At 41.5% G+C, this 6,950-nt stretch overlaps 1 long non-coding RNA gene across 1 annotated transcript; it reads left to right on the top strand.

Annotated features, from left to right (window-relative positions):
* The first annotated feature begins 801 nt into the window (after window positions 1-801).
* LOC106966251 (uncharacterized) lies at window positions 802-2,356 on the top strand. The gene is made up of 2 exons (XR_001428747.3): window positions 802-1,167; window positions 2,171-2,356. It is a non-coding gene; the product is annotated as an uncharacterized LOC106966251 (long non-coding RNA).
* The last annotated feature ends 4,594 nt before the right edge of the window (window positions 2,357-6,950 follow it).

Raw genomic sequence — 6,950 nt, 5'->3', positions numbered from 1 at the left:
CACACACACACACACACACAATGAGAGAACATATACCACTATGCTAACTGGTTCTGAGGGGTAGAAGAATGATGTGTCACTTTTATACTAATAAAAATGGTGCTAAAAATATGACTTCAACAGAGAGCAAGCTAAGGTTGAATGCAATATTTAGTGAACTCAAAGAGTTTAAGAAAGTCAGTTCTAGGGGTGGCTGGGTGGCTCAGCTGGTTATGAGTCTGACTTGATTTTGGCTTAGGTCATGATCTCACAGTTCGTATGATCGAGCTCCCCATTGGGTTCTATGCTCACAGCAAGGAGCCTGCTTGGGATTCTCTCTCTCCCTCTCCCTGCTTGTGTGCATGTTCTCTCTCTCTCCTTCAAAATAAATACATATTTTTTTAAAAAGTAGTCCTAATAAGATAAAGTGTCTGTGTTAGAAGCAAACTGAACGGTTAGCACAGGATAGGAGGTGAGTAGAAGGCTGTTCTGTGTGTAGAACATTCCTGGGTGTTATATTGTCTGATCACCCCTTTGCTGCCCTGGATGTTGTTTTGTACATTTCTCAAGTATTGCGTGTGTGTGTGTGTGTGTGTGTGTGTGCACGCGTGCACAATGTGTGCATCTTGCAAATATCCAACTAAACTCTAAACTTCATTGTAGGCCAGAACCTTGTCTCCGTGTGCTCATTATTGCCCTAAACAGAGGGCCTGTGCAATACCCAGCACCAGGTAAACACTGAACCTCTGCCACGTCGACTTCTGCGTTTATTTACGCTCTTCCTTAAAGACTGTTAGAGCTAAAGATGGCTCGAGCTGTTAAGAAATTCCTTCCCCGTCTCTGGTACTATGGTGGCTCACGAGCTTCTTCCGATTATGTTTCTTGTTGTCTTGGAATCTGGCCTATAAACAGAGAATGCTAAGTGCACACCACATCACAATCAGTAAGGACTGGTCATCACAGCTGACACAGAGAATGGAGTGTGCTCCCTTTGTAGAGATCATGGCCCTGGAGAGCAAGTTCAAGTTTTCATGAGCCAAACAACCGATCATAGCACCTTCCTGCCACCCAGGATGTCCTGACTTCTATATGGGAACCATCTGGGCCACCATCATGTGGTGTACATCATGATCACCATCAGTAAACTCAGAACATCATTGAATTCCAAGATCAAAAGAAACCTTAAAGGTATCCTCATCCAACATCCATCTTCTTTATGGTTAAGTGATTGATGACTGTTAGTAATTTACATAATACATTTATTGTCGGGAAGTTTTCTTTTTGCCCATATGAGGATTTGAAATCTCCCTTCCTAAAACTTCGACCCATTGTTTTGCTCATTCAGTCATATTTAAAAATTGACCTCTTTGTATGTCAGATTCTGTGTCATGTGGTGAGGCTAATAAGACGGTAAGGCCACATGTGCTTTCAACAGCCTCGTGGTTGGGTTGGAAGCTAATTACATAAGTATATAATAAACAGGCTGTATTTGTGTGAAATAATTCCTAGTTTTGTTTGAAAGCAGGGTGGAGGAGCACTTAACCCAATCTGGCTGGCAGGGTAAAGGAATGGAAGCTTCCCGATGTATGTGATATGTCACTTCTCTCTCTAGCTTGTTAGCCAGGGAACTATTTAACCAGCTATGGGTCAGCCCAATTATATCATCTAGACAAAACTTCCACATCTTTTCTGCAAACATAATACTCTTTGCTGGGGCACAGTGACTGAATCCCCTTCATTCTTTTCCCCACTCCACTCCCACCCCTATGTAGAAACAATGGCATTTGAGAAATTGACCCCAACTCCAACCATCATATCATATCCCTTGCCAGGATCCCTAATCTAAGCCTATCAGTGCATGGCATTCCACTGATGACAAGTACTCGGGTTTTTTTTTTAATTTTTTTTTAAATTTTTTAGAGAAAGAGAGTGTGTAAGCAGGGGAGAGGGACAAAGAGAGAAAGAGAATCCCAGCAGGGTCCACCCACACTCAGTACGGAGTCCCATGTGTGGCTCGATCCCACAACCCTGGGATCATGACCTAAGCTGAAATCAAGAGTTGGCCGCTCAACTGTCTGAGCCACCCAGGCGCCCCAGGACAATTACTGTTTAAGGAGTGGGAACATCATGAAGGGAAAAAATATGTTCTGGGCTTGGGAGTGGCATACTTTCTCTCATGTTTTCTTTCCAGAAATGAATGAGGCAACATGTAGCCTATTTTCTACTAGTGAGCAACTTACATCCATGATGAAGCCAACACTCTTATCAGAAGAGAGACAAAAGGAACTTGGATCCTTGATCACATCGCTGAACTGGATGAACCAGTCCTGACACACACTTCCAAGCACGTAAGCCAATAAACGTACTTACTCGTGAAGCTAGTTTCATCTAGGTTTTCTGTTACTCACTTCTAGAAGCATCTTAAGTGTTTAACTTGCCTAAAGCTTTATTAAAGCAAAATGATAGAATGTCTATGTTTTTACCCCCCAAACAACCAGTCTCATAATATTAAGAAGGGAAAGAAAGTTTCCTCGGCATTCTTGTTTTTGTGAATCAATTATGGTTCCTTGGGCCCAAAGGCATATTTTCCAGCAGAAATGTTCTTGGTTCACTTACAGAATGGATAACAGTTGGAAGCAATTCAGCTCCACAAGTATTGATTACATGTCTACTCTTTGCCCTGCATTATGCTGGGCACTAAGGTATATGCAAAGTGCTTCTGAATAAGATATGGCTCCTTTCTTCAAGGAGTTTAAAACCCTTTGGAAATCAAATGTAATATAAAGAGCTTGAGCTTTGGTGTCATATACCGAGTTTCAAATCTTGCCCTGCCTATTATATGTCTGGCACTCTACGTAGGCTGTCTCCTTCAATCTTCACATCAACTGTTAAGGTCATTATTTATGAATGAGGAAATTAAGTTCAAAGAGGTAACTAACTTTCCCAAAGTGACTTGTCAGACATGATGGCGCTGGGAAATGAATATAGGACTGAGTCCAAAACCAAAGGTATGACCAATGTTTAGGTGGGAGTTGAATGTGCCATTAATAGGCAAACACCCCCAGCCAGCCAATTTATGTCTATTGTAGTTCTTCTGTCTTAAAGATATGCTACACTCCCAAGTAGTTCTTCTGTCTTGAAGTCAAAGGTGGTGCTCAGTTGGTCTTTTAGGGGAAAAAACTCTCAAGTGAGACAAAAGCTCCATCTGATGGCAATTAGTACAAGAACATTGAACGCTTTTTTTTAAAATTTATTTATTCATTTAATGAAGATTTATTATACCTAATATATGACAGGCATTGTGCTAAACACAATGAAGAATACAAAGATTCATGAGGTTGAGTTTCTGCTCAGAAGAAGCTATGGCCTTTTAAGTAACAATAACTGCCATGCATCAAACGTCTACTAACGGCTGGGCATTTTTTCATAATCATCTGTAATCTTTAAATGGCAGGGCAGTATTTTTGTGCCCATTTTATGGATGCAGGAACCGAGGCTTGGAAGAGGCTATACCCAAGTCACACAAGCAAAGTCAAGACTCGAAAGCAAGTCTGACCCCAATGCTTGTGTTCTTTTTGTGGCGAGCCACCTAAACTTGGTTGACAGAAGCAGCGCCCAATAGGTGCTCCTTTTTTATTCTCTACCACAGTGCTGTCCGCTTAGGCACTCAGTGACTCCACCCTGTTCGTTTTTAGTTCTGTAGCCGAACTCTATCCTCTTGTCCTGATGGTTACCAAGTGATTGGTTTTGAGAAATCTGAGATCTGTTCCCAGTTCTGTTGGCCACAATAGGCCTTCTTGTCCCTCATGTAAACTGGCTATACGATTTAGATGCAACAAATACATTTCGAACACCTACTAGGTATGCCGGTCCTTCCACATATGTTGTTTCATGACTTCCGTTTTTGCAAATAATGAATTTGGGGCTGTCATAAATTGCTCAAGGTCACTCACATTATTAAACGTGGGTCTAAGATTCAAATGCCAGGTCTCTCGACGATCCAGCATAGCTTGAAACATATATCCAAGTTTTCAATATACTTTCCAGGATATGTCCAAGTCTAATACAATTTCTGCTAGACCAGATGTGAACGCTGTTGGGTTTTGTATGGTGAGAACTACTTTCATTTAAAGCATTTACTCTCTTTCTTCCTCTCGGAATATTTTACGTCTATGCAACCTCTGCTTTTTTCCTTGGTGTCTCATAATTACTGGTCCTGGCTCCACGCTCTCTCCCATAACTATTCCCAGAGGCCAGCTCTCACCATGTTACAGCCTGTCTCCTACTTAAGTTTTCATGAGAAATGCCTCCTTTGTGGCATTTACCAAAGAGGGGGAAAGTCTCCCAAGCTCCTCTAAATAGCATAAAGTACTGCTTTTCTCATGGTCTTGAAAAAGTTTCTTTTTTTTTTCTTTTTTTAACTCTATGACCTGTCCCACGAGTAGGACCTAGACAGCTTGCCACATGAAATCTCTTTGAGTAGACTTTCTTCAAAACTTTGGTCTGCCTAAAACAGTGATTTACTCTCCTTAGCCCCAGGTAATCTCTTGGGAATGCTTTGTTATTTTCAGAAAGAAGAAAATAGCAAATTAAACATGTGAGATTTATTTTTAAAGTTAATGTTTATGGTAAAACTCAGCAGAGGTAAGGACCTCATTGGGGTAAGGCCACAGTAGTTCTTGTGTCTGTTACCTTGTGAAATTCCCAGTAACACATTAGATTTTTCTGTATTTCCTTCATAAACCCATCTTGTTTGACACTTCAGTGTGGTGACCCTTGGACTGAATGGAAAGAGTCTAAATGAGAAAAGAGCTAGGGTCATTCACTGCTACATTCAGAAGCTGTTCAGTGTTTTTGGAGTTCTCTCAAGAGAAAGTTGGCATGAAGTGAGATTCAGAGTACCCTTTACTTGTAAAAAGGACAAGTGGGAAAAAATGTCCTTGTCTTTTGAGAAAATAAGCAAAATCATGCTTTCAGCAAAATCGTGAAAGCAGACGCAGCATCAGCAAAGTAGTGAAAAGCAATAACTGAGAAGTCTGATAGACCAGAGTGCAAATCCCATCCCAACCACTTATTAACTGCAAGTGGTTTAATGTCCCTGGGGTTGACAATAGTTACGACTTCATAGGATCGTTGTGAGGTTTCAATGAGATAATGAAAGTAAAGCACTTAGTAAAGCATAACTTCCCTGATGATCCTACATCTGGTAAATATCCCAGCTGTTATGATAATGATTATGATTATTTTTTCTAGACGTATCTCTTCAGTGAAGTCCAAGGGCTGTGCAACAGGATGCTTCCACTTGGGCATCTGGTCAGCACCTCAAGCGTATAATCCTGTACAGCAGAGATGGATTTTTCTGAGATCAAGGAGAGAGGACAGATGGGACCAATGACATTGACCTTGGAGATAGTTTTAAATTGCTCATTGACATTCTCAATGCGTGCTTGTTGAGGCAATTAGCCTTCAGTCTGTATAAGTATAGGTGATTAGATTTCCTAATAAGGACTGGTTAAGAAAGATTAAATCACTCAAAGTCTCAGCCTATGTCTTCCGAAATCACGGAATATAAATCCCATGATTTGAGGGGGAGAAAGTTGGGCAAGAAGGAATCTGAAAGCTATTAGGTGACATTGAGAATGGCTTGGAGAAGAAAGGGACAAATTGAACATTCAGCCGATTATCCAGATTGTGCAACATAGGCCTGACAACCCAGGAACCTTTAACATTTAGTTCTTTAGCAGAATTTAAATTCCTGTCTCACTCTCCTTAAGGGACATCCTAACTCTGGAGCTGCTCCTGAAATTGCCAGTGACCTCGGTTGCAAAGAGACTGTTTCATTGAGAAACTTACCTTAGGCAATCTTTACCAGAAATGATCCCAAAAGCACATGCCAAAATGGGATTTTGGATTGTATGACCCCCTGCCTGGCTGACAATAAGGACCACATCACTGAAGAACTGCCCTTATAGCAAAAGAGTTTAGATATTAATTAATTAGTTAATTAATTAATTAATTCTTGTATTTACCTGGCACTAAACCAGGCCAAAAAAAAAAATTGGGATTATCCTTTATAATCCAGGAGCTTACATAGTATTTTAGAATATAAGAAGCATAGACAATCCTAAATTAATCTGTTGGCCCCAGACTGCATTTAGCTTGGTTATTGTCAGATTTTGAAGACTTATGAACCACAAATAATACCCTCCCACCCCTCAAACTGTGTGATCTTGCTCTAAATTTTGAAAAGCAGAGTTTCTGGTCAAATAAGCAGGAAATGAATTTCACCAAGTCAAGGAATTCAGCTGACCACCAGGCAAGCCGGCCATTTTCCCAGATAGCTGCCTCTCCAGAGATTATGGAGGCCCAGGGGAAGAGCCAGAAGGAAGCCTGTGTCTAGCTCCACGTGCTTCCTCCCTCCAGACACCAACATTTCTTCCGCAGTATATGAATTAGTTTTGACACAATATTTCTGAATAACAAATGACCCCCAAATTCAGGGGTTTAATGAAACAATCAGTTATTTTTAAAATCTGTGGGTTGGCTGAGCTGAGGCGAGGCAGGGCTCAGCTGGGTAGATCCCTGGGTGACTATGTTTCTCTGGGCCAGTTGGGGTGGCTCAGCTCCACATGTCTCTCATTGTCCTGGGATTGAAAGCTGGCCAAGGCATGTTTCTCTCATAGAAGGAGCAGAGGCAACAGGGAGAGGAAGCATGTGAGGCTTCTTAAGACCTGGGCATGGAACTGGCCCGGTCAATCCCACCTACATTGTCAAGGCAAGTCACACGGCTGAGCCCAAAGTCTGAGACGCATGGAAATGCACCCCCACAATGAGACTGTGGTAAGGGTATGGATGCAGGGGAAGGTGGAGAATAGGGGTCATTTAGTCCACCAATCTGGGTCATCCCCAACCCTTAAAAAAAGGGCTTTCCCCTGAAGAATTTGAAGTTTTCTTATTAAAAGGATTTTTCT

This window comes from Acinonyx jubatus, chromosome E4 (genome assembly GCF_027475565.1).
Source record: "Acinonyx jubatus isolate Ajub_Pintada_27869175 chromosome E4, VMU_Ajub_asm_v1.0, whole genome shotgun sequence".
NCBI classification, from domain to species: Eukaryota; Metazoa; Chordata; class Mammalia; order Carnivora; family Felidae; genus Acinonyx; species Acinonyx jubatus.
This window is presented reverse-complemented; position numbering and strand designations above follow the sequence as displayed.